Source organism: Melanotaenia boesemani, chromosome 14 (assembly GCF_017639745.1).
Source record: "Melanotaenia boesemani isolate fMelBoe1 chromosome 14, fMelBoe1.pri, whole genome shotgun sequence".
NCBI classification, from domain to species: domain Eukaryota; kingdom Metazoa; phylum Chordata; class Actinopteri; order Atheriniformes; family Melanotaeniidae; genus Melanotaenia; species Melanotaenia boesemani.
In genome coordinates, this window is record NC_055695.1 from 18,253,339 (window position 1) to 18,273,472 (window position 20,134).

The following is a 20,134-nucleotide window of genomic DNA, read 5'->3' on the forward strand; positions in this document are numbered from 1 at the left end:
AGTTAAGCTCAGCAAGGGTACATTTTTCTGTTGAAGTTGTATGTCCATGGTGTATCAACATTTTCAGTGTATTATGGCTACATTTGTTGATTGACATTTTCAACATTTATTTAGCTTTGTCTCAGTAAGTTGTACACATATTGCCCTTTATATGACAGTAAAATCAATGCTGAGCTACTTCAAGATAAGACTGGAAATCAAACCTTGATGGCTTAACACGAATGTTCTATTGGGTTTCACTGTCTAACATTGATGGATTTTAAATACTTTGGTGTAATGACATTTAAATGTTAAGGTGTGATTTGGGGAAATTGCTAGTTCATTTTCATGTCAACATTATCCTGGTATATTTCCAAACCCAACCATTTCTTTAATTTCTACCAAAAACACCAAATCGGTGAAAGAGTAAACAACGAAAGTCTTGTGTGCTATTTGTTTTTGAACACTTGTACTCACTAGCATAGACCATTTTAATAAATGAGAACTGACAGCAGAATTTCTTCTGATGGTAGCTGTGAAGCACCATGTGATCAGAAAATTACCACTCCGATTCTGGTCAATGTACCTTTAAGCAGTTCAAAAACAACAAAGAAAAGCTAAACTAAAAAGAACAAAGAAGAAATGGACAACAAGCACTTACATTGGATCTTGGATTTTTTTATCTGAGACAAGTAACGAAACCTGGAAGTTTTCTGTGCTCCATGTACGCTGTCATGACGACGCATCCAAAGTTGTGTTGGATCCATTTGCTCATCTTGATAAATAGACACAGAATGAAATATTCCTTTACTTTGTTTAACCAGGACATTTTAAAAACTTGAAAAATGATTTAATGTGTAAAAGAACGTCTTGTTTTCCATCTGTAGCAGTTAGATTGATGGTTTGTTTGCTGTTTTTTAATAAGAGTTGAGTCAGCTATATTAACTCCAGCATATTACATTAAATAACCTTGAAGTCTAATTTTTCAAGAGCTGTAAGCAAGATGAGTGACTTAGTGAGCTGAGAAAACTCTTGAGTGTCATGAAACTGGGTCTGTTTGAACATGTTAATTGCCATGGTAACCGATGCTAGACTCAATGTGCTCTCATGCAATTTCTGTCCAGTTTTAGATAAAATGGCTTGTAAAAAGCTCCATCATTTTTTTCTTTACTGATTCTGCTCCCGATAAATCTCCCTGACAGGAACATGAGAACAAATATTTAGATGTCATCCCACAAAATTACAGAATCTAAACTGTCACAGTGAAAGTGTGGCAGTGATGTTGAATAAAAGTCATATTGACAGAAAAACCAACAGATTTTTCAAGTTTTGCAGTCATAAAGGATACAATTTAAAAAACTAACTATCCTTTGTTTTCCTTCAGGCAAGACTACCAGATCACAAAAAATAGTGTTTTTGCAATAAAGCTGGTAGAAAAATATGAATAATTAAAAATGATAAATTAGTATAAGGTTAGTGCGCACCCCTCGATTGCTATGTCCAATGCAGCTGTGTTTAATGATTTTAACATTTTCTCAACAGGCCTGCATTCAGTTTTAACTACGTCATTGAAAGATTATATAATCTTAATATATTAGAGTTCAGTAGTACATTTAACTAATGTTAAATAGCAGAATGTCCATAGATTGCGGAAATTGTTGTCCATCCATAAACTATTAATTCAACTGCTTGGCTGCAGAAACAGGTGGAAACATGATACTAATCTAAAACACATTAAATCAATATTTATTTTCTTAATATGCATGTAAAACAAGGTAAGTGTGTGTGATTTTTTTTAATGATGAGCAAAACGGTTCAAAACAGTGTTTGGACACAGTCAACATAGCTTACATGATATCATATATCTTGGATGAAAAATTCAAAATTAAATGTAAGCACTCATGTGATTTTTCCTATTATTATTCTGAGTACAAAATTGGAAAACGGTAACTGGTCAGTCACCCAAGTTTTCATTTTGGTTAAGGAGACAAAAATAGGAAAAGTGGACTTTCAGTTTTTCTTTTTAAAGAAAAAAAAAAAAGAACTGCTTAAAAGTACACAGATTAATTTTGAGTAGTTTTTTTTAGATGTTGTAAATGAAGACTTGAGGCTATCACATCCAAACATGCCAGACTGCATGATTTCTTCTCAACTCCTAATTGTAGGTGATAATCACTCTTCCAGCTTACATGTCTAAAATGTCTCCCTTGTTTCACAACTTGGCCCCTTATAAACTTCGCTGCCTTTCATACACCATCACATCCCTCAGAGATTTTTTAAATTTTCCATAATTTAAAATTCTACATTACATAACAGAAATTGATTATATAAGAAGTCAAACAGATTTTGTCAGCCTTTTGTTATCCTTTTCACCTCAATTTTTTGGCAGAAGTAAAACTGCACCGACTATCTGCGTTTGACATGCACTAATTTCACAGTATCCTTCCACTAGAAGACAGATTATACTCTACGTCTACGTGGTTAATCACTTTAAGACACACACGTGTGGCAGAATCAAATATTTTTAGGAGATTACACAATTCATCTCAGAAAACAGCTCCTCCTGCAGATGAATATGCTGACCAGAGAGAGACAAAAACTGCCATTCATCACCCTCAATGACTCTGTTAAGGCTGCACTTCATAACATGAAGCAGTCTGGAGCCTTTCAGCTGAATCCTATTAGGTCTTTTCACTTTTCAACTTGCCAGAAAAATGAATAAGACTGTTCTTCCACTGATTTCCTCAACTGATCATGCCACAAAAGGCGTGTATGCCCTGAGGGAGACGTTCCCTGAAGGTTTAATGCTCTTAACCATACACCTGCTCCTGCTCTCATCAGTAGCTTACATTCACTTTGAACAGCAAGAATATTTAGAAAAGCCTTAAGTAACCCCCCAAATTTGCATTTAGTTGGTTTTGACTGAGCTCAAAATGATCTAAATGGAGAATATTTCAATCTGCGTTCTGCACCATATGTGGAGATATCACAACATCCACCAGGCACAATCTATGTTTGTACTGACTTATAATATACTTTTTTTTTTTTTTTGTGTGAAACTGGATTTTCTTTTTTTTTTCTGTGCTCATATGTGGAGTACAGGGGAACTATTTTTGGCTCATCACTGGTGATTAGATTCTCATCCATCATGCAGTGCTATCGGGGAGGCATCGTCTTTGGCCCAAATTCATTCTTTTCCAGTTATCTCTGGTCACAAAAGGAAAAACTTGACTCCCTAAGAGCTCCAATCTAAACATCACTGAGTCAGTCCGAGATTACACGAAAAGATAACTAACACAAATTTAGTTCACAGAAGCAGATTTTCCAACATGCCTGAAAAACTATGCATATGTTCACAAAGAAGAACGAGTGCTGTTTTAAAGACAGTGGGTGATTATCCCAAAGACTTCAGCCTTTTTCTATTTTGTACACATTATATTAGCTTTGCACAGGGATGTGCTATCCTGTAGCCCTTTCTTCTTTCTGCCTTTGACAAATGCATTCTGTGCTTACAGTGTGCACATGAAGGCAGAAAACAGCATTTACAATGAAAATGCATATCATTTATAGCTTTGTTTGAGAAGATAAGACTGTACTTAAATTACCATCATAGCAGCTGGCTAATTATTTAGTTACTGTGTTGTTATTCTAAAAGATAAAATAAAGGGTAAAAAAAAGCAAAAGGGGGCAAAACAAAAATTCCACAGATAACTGCAGCATTATGCAGTTTCATCAAACCAATAAATGCAGTTGATGGCACAGGATAGAAATGTTGCTGTTTCTTTTTTGTCCCAAGCTAAGAAAATCTTACAATCTTTACAATCTCTGTGCCACTACAAAGTAATGTACTTTCAATTCATGCTCAACCAGTTTCAGATGCAGAATTAAAAATTTATAAAGTTGACTGAAAAACGTCAGAAGATTTAGTGGTAGGGAAATGAGTCTGTGGATATTTTTGGTAAACAATATTTATTTCATAAAAAAATAAAGTCATCTGATGATATAACTATAAAGAAAAAATCCTACAAAAGGCACAAGTTTAAACCTCTAACTTATTTGCACTGATCAATTATTGCTTTCATCTGAATGTCTGAGTAGATTTCCACATCTACACTCAATTAGAAACGATGATGAAACTTTCTGGAATGATACTAACAATCACATGCTTTGTCCATTTTCTAGAGGTTCATAACCATGCTGACCTTTCTTCTTAATGTTTGCCAGGTTAGCTTCATTGATCAGCCACAACATCAGTATGGAAGTTTCTTTACCACAAATCACCTCTAAATATAACTGCAGACCAAACAGAGTCTCCTACAGACAAAAACAGCATGTTCCACTTTTTGAAAAGACTGCTAAGAAGCCACTTGAAGGAAACAACAAAAAGCCCTCTAAACTTTACAGATTCCAGTCCATAAAATAACCTATGGCATGAACAGAAACAGGCCCAATCCACAGAATCCTAAAGATCTTCTGCCAGACACCTCAGGACACCTTCAGAAATCCTCTGTGTGTGCTGGACTGGGCCGCAGCTGCAAGAGGGGGCCTCAAAATATGGGAGCTGGTTTAATATTATGGCTGAGTTTTTTACATTATACAATGGACATGCAATCTGACCCAGGTTACAACTTCTCATCATCAGGTATAAACAATAATTTCATATCTGCTGGAATTTTTTTTTTTTTTAATTTGTGACATGCCTTCAGTTCCACTGCTTTTTTTTCCTCTGGAGACCATATACGCAAATCTGTGGTAAAAAAAAAAAAAAAAAAAAAAAAAAAAAAAAAGTAATGTATAAGTGTTGTCACAACCTGAGATAAGCCATGGCAAAAACGAAGTGAGACAGGTTTTAACCAAATATAATAATCAGATTTATTAACAACTCAAGAAAATGTCCATCTAAATATAAGATCAGTCAGTTTTATCTGTGCCAGCAGGTGGTTAAGTGTCAAGTGGTGTCATGCAGAGTGATGAAAAGAGTAGAACTCAAACTGATGCATCCCAAGGCCAGCCAAACAGAATTTGGTGCCAATGGCTAAGGGAAGGAAAGAACAAGCAGACTTCATTAGCTGGCCTTTAAAGACAGTTGGAAGTGCACCAATTTCTACAAGAGAAAGCAAAACACCAGGAAAAAAGGAATAGTATAGTATAGTCAGTGTTGTGCTAGTTACTGGAAAAAGTAACTAGTTACAGTTACTAGTTACTAGTTACTTCATTAAAAAAGTAACTCAATTACTGTGTTGATTACTTAGATCAAGTTTATAAAATTAATGCATTGGTGTTAAAAGTAACTTTTTAGTTACTTTTGTAAAAGAACATTTTTAAAAATTCTCCCATTAATTTTTATAACCTAATTATGGTGTGTGTGTGGTTCCATGGGAGTACCGGTTTGGCCTGCGGTAGACTAGTTGCTGGGAAAAAGGACTGTTGCATTCATGTTTCCGTTCTGCATCCAGGGGTTGTTGCTTTGTGGACAGCCGTGAGAGAATCAGAAGGGTTTCACAAAGTGGTCAGAGGAACCCTCAACCCACGAGTGATGATTTTTACAAGCAACTTCACAGAAAAACAAGACCAACAAGCAGACTTTGCAACACTGCCCATGTTGTGCTGCATCACCACTGTAATGACGAAGAAGCTCACAGCTGCTGGCCAAAATGTATTGATTTAGCTAGTAATGGACAAACACGCCACAGGGTAACACTAACTTATTTACTTAATTTAAAGAGTAATGCATTAGAGGCCCTGTTTACACCACAATGCTGAGACAATAAAACACAGAAGTTTTGTTGCGCTCTTGCATCCCATCAGTGTAAACTGGAAGGGGAATCTTTTGGGGATGATGACTTCTTTTATCTTGCACTCAGACCCTGCTTAACACGCCAAAAGCACAACAATAACATTTGTGCTGCTATGTCCTTTTAAATTATTTGGTCTGTTTATGCAAAACCTGTTTCTGGTAGAGTATTTATGCCATCAGCAAAGATGCATGTTACATGCATAACTAGCAGTTGACACGTAACACTTCTGTTGTTGTGTTTTCTGGTCTTATGAGGATGCGGTGCACTCCTGGGTGTGTTGTTTCACTGCACAATAGAGGCCTGACATGCGCACTCCATCGTTTCTGGTCCTTTGCATTTTCTTCTGCATAGACTTAGTTTTCATTCCACTGTTGCGTTGATGCTTGTATATGCATATGAAAGTTTATTTTATGTGTATGTACAAGTGATTATAGTGGTATATGCATGATTTCAGAGGTGTGTGTGGAAGTTAAAAATGCATTTTGTCCTATACAAAATTTCAGGACTCCAGTGCATGTGTGAAGGTGGCTGAACTGATTATAAAGATGTTTTCAGAGCACAATACTTTCTTTGTAGCAGCTTTGTACATGGTTGCATTTCACTTAGTAGAAATTGACTACATGACACTAGTTTGACAGTCTGAACTCAGGGAGGCTCATCATAACAGGACCCCGGAGTTTAGACTTTTTTCTCAACAAGAAATGATCACAATGTCACTGACTGGTGACCAAATCAGACACTTTTCTTCCTGCACTGTGAGGTATTGTTGGTGTGATATACAATATTTTATTGTAGAAGTTTTTGAGGTAAATAATAAATAAATTAATAAAGTCTGTGTTCAGAATTGTTTGAGCAAGATTATAGACTGCTCTCCAAATCCCTGGTGTTCAAACAAGATTGCAGTGAAGCTGGGAGCAATAAACTTGTTCTATAGCACAGCCATCACAAAGCTCCCCATAATCTGAGACTTGGGTTTTGTCTGTACTGTTATAAACTTAACTATTCTTGTCTGGATATGAATAATTGGCTTTCAATCACTTAAAATCTGTCTTGGTGTAGGTTGGTGGTCTATAAGCAGTTTTTAGCAGTTATTTAGGAAAGCTCAAAGTTGATATAAACTACATATTTCATAAGGAAATTTATGCTGCTAGAAACCAGGACACTTAAACAAGTGACATTTGAGGCCTGCATTATGTAAATAAGAGCAACCTTCCCCATCTCTTTCAGAGCCAAGGAGAAAATGGCCACTTATGTAAAGAACTGTTTGAAGACAACTACAAAAAAAGGGTATCCAAAACCATTTGGTTACATCTGGAAGAAAGCATTTTCTGGAATAGATATTTGTTTATCTCATTTCAAAGGAGTCAAATTCAGGTTAGGTGCTGCAGTAAAAGGATTTTTCTTTTTTTTAAGAATAGTCAGAAGTCAGTGCACATTCTACATCAGCTGGTTGTGATAATGCACTGTAGTTATTGATGCATCGCTCTGGCAGACCTCCAGCCTTTCACCTCTTGCGTGTTTGTCTCTTGGCTTCAGAGAGAAACTGCAAACAATAGCTGAGTCCCTTTCTGCAAATGGAAAAACTGATCACAGCTTTTACTCTGCCAACCTGAGAGGAAAATACTGACTGCAGAGAGCTGATATGGAATGGCAGATAATAGTAATTAAGAGATCGCTGCAGCATCCTAATTGTGATGGAAAGAGATGGTTTTTACATAAATAAGTCAGATCCTCCACGCCCAAATGTATCTCTTAAATAGAAACATGCTGTCACACCACAAAACCTCTCAGGAACTGTTTAAGAAGCACAACATGTCACAACACAAGGCATGCCAACAAATTCACAAGATCCCAGTTTGATTGAGATAACAGACAGGCAGGTTTCAGCATTTTGAAATGTTCTGTTTGTCCATTTAATTTTTTTTTATTATTTTTTTAAACAGTAATAAAGTTAAATGATTTCAAACACTGTGTGCCATTCAGGATAAAATACAAGCCCAATTTTATGCAAAAATAAGTTAGAGAAGTATTTTAAATCCAGCCTTAGTTTGCAGTATTTGGCAGAACACACAAGTTTTTGCTGGATCTTCTGGTATCAAATTAAAAACCAGCAGTATCTTTGCCAATCACACATTCACATGGCAACTCTGAAAAGAAGCTAAATAAGGATCCAAACGCACTTAATCACAAAAGACACACTTACACACAGTGAGATCTTGAAGACACAAGATAATAATGTTAATAACCGACTTCCAATGGTGCTAATTCTCAGGATAAGGTGGGCTTATCCCCATAAATGTTTCCATGGTTCTTTATTTTTACTGCTGCCATTTCAGCTCATGGAGATTTTCTATCAGTGTGACACTTTCTGCTGCAGTTTATTAGCTGTCATAAACTTTATGGGCTTTGGTTCTTATAATAAATGGGGAACACTGGCAGCAAATTTAACATGTCATTGGAAAACACAACTTAATGTGCTTGAAAATAAATTAAATTATTTATTGTGCAAACAGCTGCACATACAGTAATGTAAAAAAACTCATGGTATGTACTGTAATGTGCAGATCCTTGAAGCAGCATCACGCTGGTGACATGAGATTTCTTTATGCATACCAAAAATTTACACTACACCAATGCTTGTCTAAAGCGAATATAGATTATGAGCAACTCTGATGGGTTATAAACATTAGAAAGATGTGACATTAAGTTACTGCCATCTTAATAAAAGCATGACTCACCTCTAGACATCATCTAGCTGTTGAAGCTTAAAATTTATTTAAATGCATATTTATATTCCACATGTTATTTGGTTTGTAAGAACTTTTTGTGCTGGGGGCAAAAGCTGCCTGTTTAATTGCAGCTATTAAAATGTGCAGATAATTGCAATCCTGCAACACAGTGTAGTGCATTTATCCTACGTTTGCCTCAGTTCCTTCATGACAACAGTGCAGTTTAGGCTACTGAACTAATTGGAAGAAAAGCTGAAATAATTATTCTGCCACTCATTACTCACATGAAATCATCTTGTTTTTATACTTCTTTGATATATTTGAAGCAAAAATTATGTATCCTGTTAATATATAAGCTTTAAAGAAGCTGGATCATTGTGTCATCTTTATAGCTTTAAAATAAGAAGATGTGTAATTTGTCCAGATATATTTTAGTTGTTTAAAAATGTATTGGCTTTTCCAGTTTGCACAGATTATTACCAAGCAGATTGTTTAGACAGCATCATTTAGCCGGTGATCTATGTAGAAACACCTTCCTGTTTGTAAAGTCGCCTGTAGACTAAAACTGTGACAGACAAGTCTGTATGGATTTATGCTTTGGTGACACTTTGAATCCTTCCGTCAACAAAAGAAGCTTCGGGTGAGTTGCTGAAAGCCACCATGTGGCTGTGTTTCTGCACCTGCAGCATTTAACTACTGGCTGGCATGTCAGACTTCAACTGTAAATCAGATCAAAGAAAAACACTTTTTTTGTGTTGACTTTGGTTTCCCGGAGCTTGTGTTATATACACTGCCACTAAAAACCATGAACAGCAAATCTACAGCTGGAGGAATGATAAACGGAAAGCAGAGTCTTTGACCACAGCTTCACAAGAGCTGCTCTAAGCTGATGCTCAGAAAACACCGAACTGTAGACTGTAAAAATAAATGTGTATGCAATTACCCTCACACTATCGAAACATTTAGTTCTATGATTGGATTTCTGACAACAGCACAAAAATTATTAAAATAATAATAAAAATAATAATAATAATCTAAATATTTGAGAAAAGGAATCAAATATATTAGTTTTCTGAAAGTCTGAATCTGGCATCATTTACCTATTTGAATTTCTTCTCTGGGCTTTGTGGCACCATTAGTTAGTATGTGTGTCATATCACCTGTATGCATGAATTCACAGTCTGAAACTTTACTTTTATTGCAATCCATCAGATTAAATCTAAAACTAGAACCCATGTGAAGCCAAGCACTTGATCAAAAATACATAACCTTACATACAGAATACAGTTCTGCTCTAAGCACCCTGTAGATGAGAAACAATCTTTATTTTAACAGTCAACAATTAATTAACTACAGTTTCATCAACATTCAAGCCATATAATTTCTGCCCATGATAAGATTTGTGCAGCAGGAAGTCATCATTCAGCTCCCTGTAAACCTGATTACTGTATAGAGCAGCTTGGTGTAGTTTATAATGGAAAGGATGCTGTGGTAGAGCTTTCACAAAAATAAAGTGACAGTCTGGCAAAGGCAGAGGACAGTAATGCCTAATAATGGGGATAGATGGTAAAAAAACTGTCCCTGAAGCTTTGGATGACAGACATGGCTTAAACAGGAATCAGTGCAAAGGTAACAGGCTGCTTGTATGCCAGAGAGAACAAATCTACCTCAAAGCTCGGATCAGTAGGAACACAATACCCAGCTCAAGTTTCCATTTCAACCTAACGTGGAAGACTGTAGTTGTGAAAACACTATCAGCTTTAACAGTTATGAGTTAATGTATACAAATTCTAAACAGAAGATACCTCAGTGCTGTCTCAACAAATGCATTCACATCACAGATGTTGACATATTTCTAGAATATCAATACATGAATGGAGTAAGATGGATTCACCCTCAAATACATTTTCCCATGTAAATATGTAACAAGAGGAAACAGTTCCAAATTAATATATGGGGATGTACGACTGCACAGGGAAAAAGTTAATTAATGTTAGGGGCGAAAAAAACAAACAACAACAAAAGAAAAAACAAAACAAAACAAACAAACAAACAAAAAAAAAAACAGACAAAGGAGAACAACTGTATTATAAAACTGCAATGGTTCTACAGCACCTGAGTACAGCTTGGACATTTTCAAAGCAGTTCAAAATGTGAGCTGTTCCCAGTAAAGGGCAGCACCACAGGCTGCTGGGCAGGGGATGTGCAATTATACCAGGGCTTTAGGCAAAGAAATGCCCGGACAGCTGTCACTAACCACATATCTCAACATGTTTTGTGTTTTAAGTGTACGATACTTCATCAGTTGAAAAAGAGATGTGATGTGAGACAATGCTGTAAAAAACACTATAAAAAAACGAAGGGGAAAATATTTTAAACATGGTACAGTATATTGCTGTGTTGGAGCAGCACACCCAAGGGTTGCTAATAATTTGTGTATGAAACCGATGTAAAAGATAATATTATATATATAAATATCTATATATTATTTAATGGGTGTCTCTGAATAAAACCTTTTCTCTTAAAATTATTTCCCAGAACTGATGAAGAATTAGTACAGTTACACACATTTTATAGGCTTTTTATTTGTGGATTTACTGGATTTTATCTTTATTTTCAAAGCCAGGCGCTTCTGGAAACTTATCTGTGGTTGGAACCGCTAATATTTCTGGGCTTCCAGAGTACCTCTTGATGTTCATTCTGCATTTTCCTATGCAGTCCTGTTTATAGTGATTAAAAACTGGCTCTCTTAAACCTGATTTTCTCTTGATTTGCATAATCAAAATGGAATCAGATCAGTTAAATTAGGAATGATATAGTTTGTTTTCCCCATATCAAAAGCCAACAACCAAATTTGGCTGAAACAGAATTTGTGCCAAGAAATTCATTAGTGCATGCCGAGAGAAATTCTGACCCCAAAAACTGATTGAATGTTGAGCTGCTGCACTAATAATGACAAATGAGTGAAAAGAATCACTCTTTGACTATGAAACTCTCATCCATTTGTCCAAAGGAGGGTCTCATGACCTCTTTGTCTACAATAATTTCTCCATCAATCACTTTTCAGTATTAATCACTTTATAATTATCATTCATAAATTACATCACATGTGTGGTTCAACTTTGTAATCCATAGTGCATTTTTCTGGCTCTGTGTTGGACAGCCTGGGTTCTATGTGGAGAGTGACTCAGTCAAATAAGATGAATGTATTCACAATGTAACTGGACCATGTCCTTGCATCCAGAAGACACAGAAAAGGCCATTAGGCAGTCTCACAAATGTACACACACACAGACAGACAAACACACACACTCAAGTGTCTGACAGATTTTGAACTTCTGTTTCAGACACTGTGACCAAATTAGCAGAGTGCTGAATTTCCAAGCTGACATAACAGATAAACGGAGTCAAACAAACAGCAATTATTTCAGTGGTTGACAAAAGAAATCTAAATATTTAACCTTTAAACAGACAGCTAAGCCCGTTCTGGTAGACAATGATAATTGATCCATGGAACTGGCTCATGGTTTTGTATTCACAGATAATGTTTTAACGAAATTTAACTGTTATTTGCAATGACTAAAACAGCATTTGTGCATGTCTGCACATTAAAGAAGTCATGCTGCTACACTGATGTTCGAAGCTTTTCCAACTTGATAAACTGACATGTTTTCGTGAGTTCCAGCTCACACGGTTTTGTTCTCCATGACACCTGGGGAGAAATATAAAACATTTAGCTTTTTAACACTGTCATTCTGGCTTTGTTGTTGTTGTTGTTATTGATGATTGCACTGCTGATAATAAAAAAATGCAAGAAAAGAAATCTACATTGACAGGTCAAAGCGTCCAGACCGAGGTGCACTTACACAGATCTGTAGATCCAAATCTTTCTTCTATGGTGTGAAATAAATCATGGGCTTTCCACTCAAGCTTTTCTGTAATCTAGAAAAACCTTAAAGTGGATTTGGTTTGGATGGAGCCTAAATGAATAACTGTCTTCATATTCTGAAGAGGACCGAGCTGGATTTAAGCTATCTGAATTTAACCTGCCTGGAAGCAAAATAAAGAACATCTGGATCTAGTAAAAAAACTGAAAAAATGTTATACATTACACTAGGTTTACAGAAACACTGTCAAAATCTGCATACAAATGTGCAGAAAAACTAATTTTTCTTTCTGACTGGTAAAATCTTGGCCAGCTCAATTTATAATGAAATGCTTTTCTTCGTGGTTTGTTTTTTGCACTAGTATTTTTGCTTTTTGATGTTTTACCTGTCAAGTCAAATGTCATTTTTAACAGGTGAAGCTGGGGCACCAGCGTTGCTCTCACCTGGCTGATTTTTCCAACTGAGTAAGGTAAGTCTCTTGGGTTTGGGGTTTTATCAACAGCCTTCAAATGAGGGATAAAGGGCACCGATTGACTTGAGCTATGTGGCTGCTTATATATGATATGCAATAATAATTTCTTCTCTATGAATAAGTAGAGGCATGGTGGCATGAGCTGAAATGGAGGGTTGAGATGACAACAAAAAAACAACCTGCTGACAAACCACAACATGATAGTCACTGCAGACCTTCTGACCTTTCCTTTCCAACCTGGAGGGAAGTGATGTATGTCTATTGTAGGCTCACGTTGAAACATGAACATGAAATGCAGCCTGGTGTTCATAAAACATTAACACTCGATCACAGAGCATGTAAAAAGCATGCATTGAAGTTAGGCTGTACAAGGACTAAACTCAAGGGGTTACTGGTAACCCACACCAGAAGATGTATGCTCAATTCATGAATACTGTATACATGCATGCTGGACATTGTATCCAGACTGTAACTGAAAACACTTGTGAGCTGGTGAGAGAAATATCACAGGGGGTGTTGGCATCAGTGTAAAAAGCACTCTGTGGTATTCATTACCGGAAGTTTAGGGTACTACCTCGTCAGAGCACTCACATGAGATGTCTTTTGGCAGATGAGCATTTCATTAACAAGAATCCAATTTGGTAAAGAGTAAAACAATTATTTTGTTGAGGTTGTTGTTGTTCTTGGCTAAGCTCTGAGTGGTGGTTAATGGAATGAAAATTCTCATTATAACTGTATAAATAAACATTTTTTTTATTTGGACAGTGTACACTTAAAAAAGAAGAAGAGGTCTAAGATGTTATGTGTATATATATATATATATATATATATATATATATATATATATATATATATATATATATATATAAAGAAATACAAAAAATATTAAAATAATAATATTAATAATAATAGTACTAATAACAATAATTCTAATACAATGATGACTATTTAATTAATATACAATCATTATCACTTTTTAATTCTTAATATTATAATCATGGTTAAAATTAACAGCTTTATTTTGAACATCCAACCACTAATGTACAGCGCGCACACACACACACAGACAAGCACACGACGATTGTTCTGACTTTAGGTAAAAGTATTTAAACGCAAGAAGGGAAAAAATAATAATTGGATTTAAAACAAATTAAACTGTCAATTTAATGTGTTTAAAACAACAATGTTGAATGTCTTTAATGAGTTTTTTTTTTTTAACAACAAACACTTAAGAACCTGTGCAAACCATACCTGTAGCTCTTGCTCTTGAGGAACTAATGTTATCTATATTTACCAGACATAAGGACAATTTCTGTTATTCATACTGCATCTACATTTCTGTTTTTAACTGCTTATAAATTACTTATAGCAACACTTGAACTAGATTCATTACATTTAAATGTACTCTAAGAGGGATATGCATTGCTCTATGGTATGTTTACCTTTCCCTAAACATGCTGTTCTTTCTCCCCCTAAAACGCTGTGTTGTCTCTGGAGACAATTCCACTATCAGGTAACACAAAAAAATAATAGTTTGTTTATTTTACTCCTCCAAGATCCTTGGAAGAAGATTGTTTTCCCCCCTTTGGTTCTTTCGATTACTCCCTCCGTTTCTTACTGCAGAGTGAGATGGAATTGTACAGCTTTAAAGTGAAGTCCATCTGTGAAAAGATCATTCTTGTTTTGTGAAATAGTGATGGCTCCTTATGCCAGCCACAATGACAGGGAGCATTATTTCACATGTGCATTCATAATCTGACAGTTGGCAGAAAAGCAAAATGACCTTGCAAACCTGCTGTTGCTCATCAGTTATTGAAGTTGTAAGAGACTTTAATTTGCAGTCTGAAAGGAATTACTCTTTACAGTGTCCCTGTTGTTCTCAATTCCATATTTTAATGTTCAACATTTGCTGCTATCAGCTGTGATAAATAGTTGCAAATTACACATCAAACACAACTTCCATATAAAGACTGCTGCTGTTTTTGTCCAAGTAGCTGTAGTGTAAAGCCTGCCAATGTGATAATAGCAGAATAGTTTTAAATATTCTGTAACAAAATGAAAATTTTACCTCGGACTTAAACCTTGGTCTCAACTCAGACCAGCTCACTTTATGCTGACTTTATTCAAACTTGTAGTACAACACAACATACAAAGACATCATGACCCAAAGTCTGTTTATCTTCTAATTTACTTGGTATTGCCATCTAGGCCCTTCACTTAAATGCTTTCATACCTGACCGTATCCCACCACCTGCAGCCTCATATATTGTGCATTCTATCATTATCATATATGTGGCTATGGTTACAACCAAGGGCATCCTCCTGGGCTCATTTATAATTTACATAAAAGGACAGAAGTTAAACTGGGCTCAGGGTAAAGGGCACATACTAAAGGGTAAACATACTATTTAAAGTAAGTTGCACATTTGGAAACTGGAAACACCTAAATATTGCCCAGTACAGTTTGTCCATTTAGAACAAGGGGTCAACACCAATCAATATAAAGCTGTGCTGGAGCCAATCCCAGCTACAAGAAGAAAGAGATGAGTAGATGAGGACTGAGACATAAAAAATAGTGTGTTATAGTTCTTTTTAAAGTAGCACTATGTAACTTTCTGGCATTTAAAATATGTGTTTCTGATTTATTTTGATGGCACAGAGATGTATCTTGTGCACTCTTCTGGAGTCATTGTTGCCTAGCAGCATCCTGAGGCTGAGATATCACACTTCACAACTTTTGTTTCCTGGAAGCTGCATCACCTTACAGCTAAGTTTCACTTCACGCACTGTGTCACACGCCAGCAACTGGATATTAACACACTGGCTGCTTTGAATGTGCACTGTGGCCGATTCATCAAAGAAGCGTACAAGACAGTATTGGTGGATAAGAGGAAAATTGTGCTCCTGCAATTCCAAGTTCACCTGGATTTTAATGAGGTTTTAAAAAAGTTTCATTCTGTTTTTTAAGTCATGTCACAACACTGAAACAGCACTTTTAAGAGTTTTTAACAACTTTCTTTAAATAGTTAACTCTAGATTTTCATCTGTCCTGTTTTTTTTAGACTCAATTGCAGCCTTTGATGCAGTTAATCACTGTATCCCTCTTGATGGTTTGGATCAGTGTGTCAGCAGTGAAGGCACTGTTTTAAACTGGTTCTGACCTTATTTGTCAGATAGGACCTTCTCAGATTATCTTGGTGCGTGAAGCCCCCCCTTAGTTGTGGGGTCCCACAAGGATCCATTTTAGCTCTGCTGCTGTTTTCTTTAAATAGGCAAGTTTATTTGTATAGCACAATTCAACGACAATTCAAACCTCCGTGGCCTGGCATTTTATAGCGGGATTGTATCAGGTGTGGAGTGCCCACGAGTGCTGTCCACCGCGAGAAGGAGAAGTGGAGAATCACAAGGATAATTGTCTTGTCATCTTGACAATGTTGACAAAACAAAAAAAAAAAAAAAAAAAAATTGAAAAACACGGAGACCCCCTGACCAGTTAAATACATAATGTTTTCATGGTTCAGCAACACAAACCTGCACAGGGGCTTTTATTTTAAAAAATGCTGGACGCTTTTACACTGCTCCCATGTCTGATTCCCTGTCTGCCCCTATTTGAACTGCGGAATTGACACATTCTGGGTGCGTGGAGCGTCAATAATAGACTCGGCATGTAAATTTAGCGGAGCGCCGCAACAATGCGCTTCTGGGACGCTTCCGATAAGTGCTGTGCACCCAGTTTAAATGTTCCAAATAGCAGCGGAGGCCACTGCGCAGCTGTAATGCGCCGCACACATTACAGCTGCCTTAAAGACCTCAGAGATGGACTGATGTGGTCCAGTTTCTTGCTCTTAGTGAGGACCTGAGCAGCAAAGTTCTGAAAAAGCTGCAGGTGTGTAACTGATTTTTTTTAGGTAGGCCTGTAAAAACACTGTTTCAATAATCAAGCCGACACATGGACTAGTTTTCCCAGGTCCTGCTGAGACATCAGATCTTTTACCCTTGATATGTTCTTAAGGTGATGGTAGACTGACTTTGTGATTACCTTAATGTGTCTTTCAAAGTTTAGGCCTGAGTCCATCAATACACCCAGATTTCTGGTCTGGTTGATGGTTTTTAGGTGTATAGACTGAAGCTCTAGGGTGACCTTTAATCGTTTCTTTGGCTTCAAAGACAATCACCTCAGTTTTATTTTTGTTTAACTGAAGAAACTTCAGACACATCCAGTCATTAATCTTCTCCATACATTTAACAAGAGCCTGTACGGGGTCTCTGTCTCCTGGTGACATTGTAATATATATCTACATATCTGCATAGCTATGGTAACTAATTTAGTTTTTCTTTATGGCCTGTGCCAGTGGGAGCATGTACATGTTAAACAGAAGAGGCCCCAAGGATGGAACCTTGGGGAACTCCACATGTAATTCTTGTCTGCTCGGATGTAAAGTTACCTATCGACATAAAGCACTTTCAGTTCTTTAAATAAGGTTTAAACCAGTATAGTGCAGCATCAGAGAGGCCCACCCAGTTCTCCAGTTGTTTAAGTAATATATTGTGGTTAACTGTATCAACTGCAGCACTGAGGTCCAGTAAGACTAAGACTGACATTTTTCCATCGTCTGTATTCAACATGTCATTAATAACAGAGCAGTCTCAGTGCTGTGGTGCTGTCTAAACTCAAAGCAGCTGTTTTGTGTCAAGTCATTTAGCTGATGAAAAACGACTTTTTCGATGATCTTACTTAGAAATGGAAGATTTGAGATTGGCCTGTAGCTGCTCATTTGTGTCTTGTCTAGATTTCCCCTTTTTAGCAGAGGCTTGATTACAGTTGTTTTTAGAAGCTCTGGGAAGACATCTGAAATTAAAAACAAATTCACAATCTGTAACAGATCTGGCTCCAGTGTCTTTGAGACCTTTTTGAAAAAACCTGTGGTCAGGATGTCCAAACAGCTAGCGGAGGAGTTCAGCTGACGTAAGATGCCCCCCAAATCTTTGCTGTGGGATTAAACTGCGGCATGGTGTTTAAACTGGTTTTCAATAGGAAAAGTATGTCTTTTGACCCTGCTATTGATGAACAAACTGCTTGCTTGTCAGATATTCTGGATTTTGTCTGTGAAGAATTTGGCTTGGTTAAAAAAAGTTCAGATGCTACTGACACAGGAGGGTTTCTTAAGCTGTTGATAGTAGCTAATAAGGCCTGGACATTACGAGAGTTTTTGCTAATAATGTAAATAAACTTCCTTGCATTCTTCAGTTTTAAATTATAAGAGTGAAGTTTCTCTTTATACATGTCAAAATTAACCTTTGTTTTTCTCCATCTGCACTCAGGTTTCAGACACTCTCTTCTTAATTTTTCCAGGTGCGAAAGAGAAGACCTGGTTAAACAAAACCACTTGTGTTTTCAGTTATACACCGTTTTGTGATCATTTACATTGAGACATTTGTGTGAACAGGAATCATACTCTCAAAGAAAACACAATAATGGTCAGACAGGCCCACATCACACAAGGTAACCTTGGAAAAGTCCAAACCCTTTAAAATCAGTAAATCTAGAGTGTGTCCTTTAATGTGTATGGGCTCTGTTATGTGCTGAGTAAGTCCAAAGTTGTTCAGACTGTTACTCGGGTCTTTAGTCCCTTGTCCTGAGGAGTTGTCTAAATGAATGTTAAACTCACCAACAATAATTACACAGTCGAAATCTACACAGATTGTAGCCAGCAGTTCACTAAAACCATCATGAAATGCTGTGCAGTGTCTGGATGGCCTGTAAATATTTAGAAACATGACTCTGTATGATGCCTTCAGCTGAATTGCTTCACATCACATATTCAAAAGAAGGAAAATTTCCAAGCGATAACTGCTTACACTGAAATGATTCATTAAATAAACCCCCCGCCCCCGGTGGCTTGCTATGAATGTAGCTGATTGTATGCTGACTGGGAGGAGACGTCATCATATCACCTCTGTGCTTGCTGCTCTTCACTAGCTTCCCATTATTCTTAGGCCACAGTTCAAGATTTTATTACTTGTTTTTAACACCTTGAACAGTTTGACACCATTATACTGAATTGCTATACCAGCATGTTCCAGTCAGACCTCTGAAGTCTTCTACCCAGCTCCTCCTGAAGTTTCCATCTTCCAGCCTTAAATCCAGGGTGACAGAGCTTTTTCAGTGTCTGTTCTGAAACTGTGGAACAGTGTCCCCCTTCACATCAGAGCTACTCAGACACTTTCTGGTCTTAAGTCCTTGCTTACCCACTTCTTTGTACTGGATTTTAAACACAGTTAAGCTGTACATTTATTATAAATTTAAACTTTTCTTTTTGGCTTTATTATTTTAATGACAAGGACAAGGATCAACATCAGACTGACTTTTACTGACTGGAGAAAGCTTAGAGTACACGTAAGAGGCAAGATGGATGCAGAATTAGGTGGCGCCATACTGATAAAATCTGCCAAAGTTCAGTAATGGTTCTCTAAGACTTCCTGCTACTTTAAAACTGGAGGACAGAAGTAGAAATTCTGTGCCACTGAATTATTCACTATATGAAACAGCATCATAGTGAGTGAAAACAATGTGTCAATTTTACCTTTGTCACATATAACCATGAGTCAGCTCCATCTCTGTACTGCAGCGTCACATCAGCACTCAGAAACACAGCAGTGTGTAGCATGCTGAAGAAAAAGTGATAATGATGATAACTAATGAAATACCATCAGCTCAGCAGTTCCTCAGTGCACTCTGCACTCTTTTTCATGAATTTCATCATGTGGTGTTAAGCAGTTGTTTACAGTAGAATTTAGTGTTTTTTGGAGCCTCTTTTTGTTACACAGTATGTTTTCATTTAGAAGAGATCAGTGTTGGGAACGTTACTTTATAAAAGTAATTAGTTATAGTTACTCACTACTTTTTCAAAAAAGTAACTGAGTTAGTTAAAAAATTACTTGATAATAAAAGTAACTAGTTACCAGGGAAAGTAACTATTGGGGTTACTGTATGTTGCTTTATCTCGAAGAGTTTTTTTTTTCTGAGTAGTTTTCAAAATTTACTTGAAATGAGTAAGAACAGTCAGGTATGTGTATGCAAACATCAGTATTTATTGCACATAAACCCACAGCAGGATGTTCATCCTGCACTTCAAGTAGTATCTTTTTTGAATAGTGAACAGTTACATAATGTGTGTTGAGCTCAAACTAACAACTTCTGAATCAAACACACAACGTGAGACAAAGTCTGGTAAAGTTAACAACGAAACTATCCTTTGGTCACATCAA

At 36.6% G+C, this 20,134-nt stretch overlaps 1 protein-coding gene across 2 annotated transcripts in view; it reads right to left on the bottom strand.

Annotated features, from left to right (window-relative positions):
* pex5la (peroxisomal biogenesis factor 5-like a) overlaps nucleotides 1-20,134 on the bottom strand; it is a 105,160-nt gene that overhangs the window by 50,902 nt on the left and 34,124 nt on the right. The gene's annotated exons all lie outside the window — the stretch shown is intronic.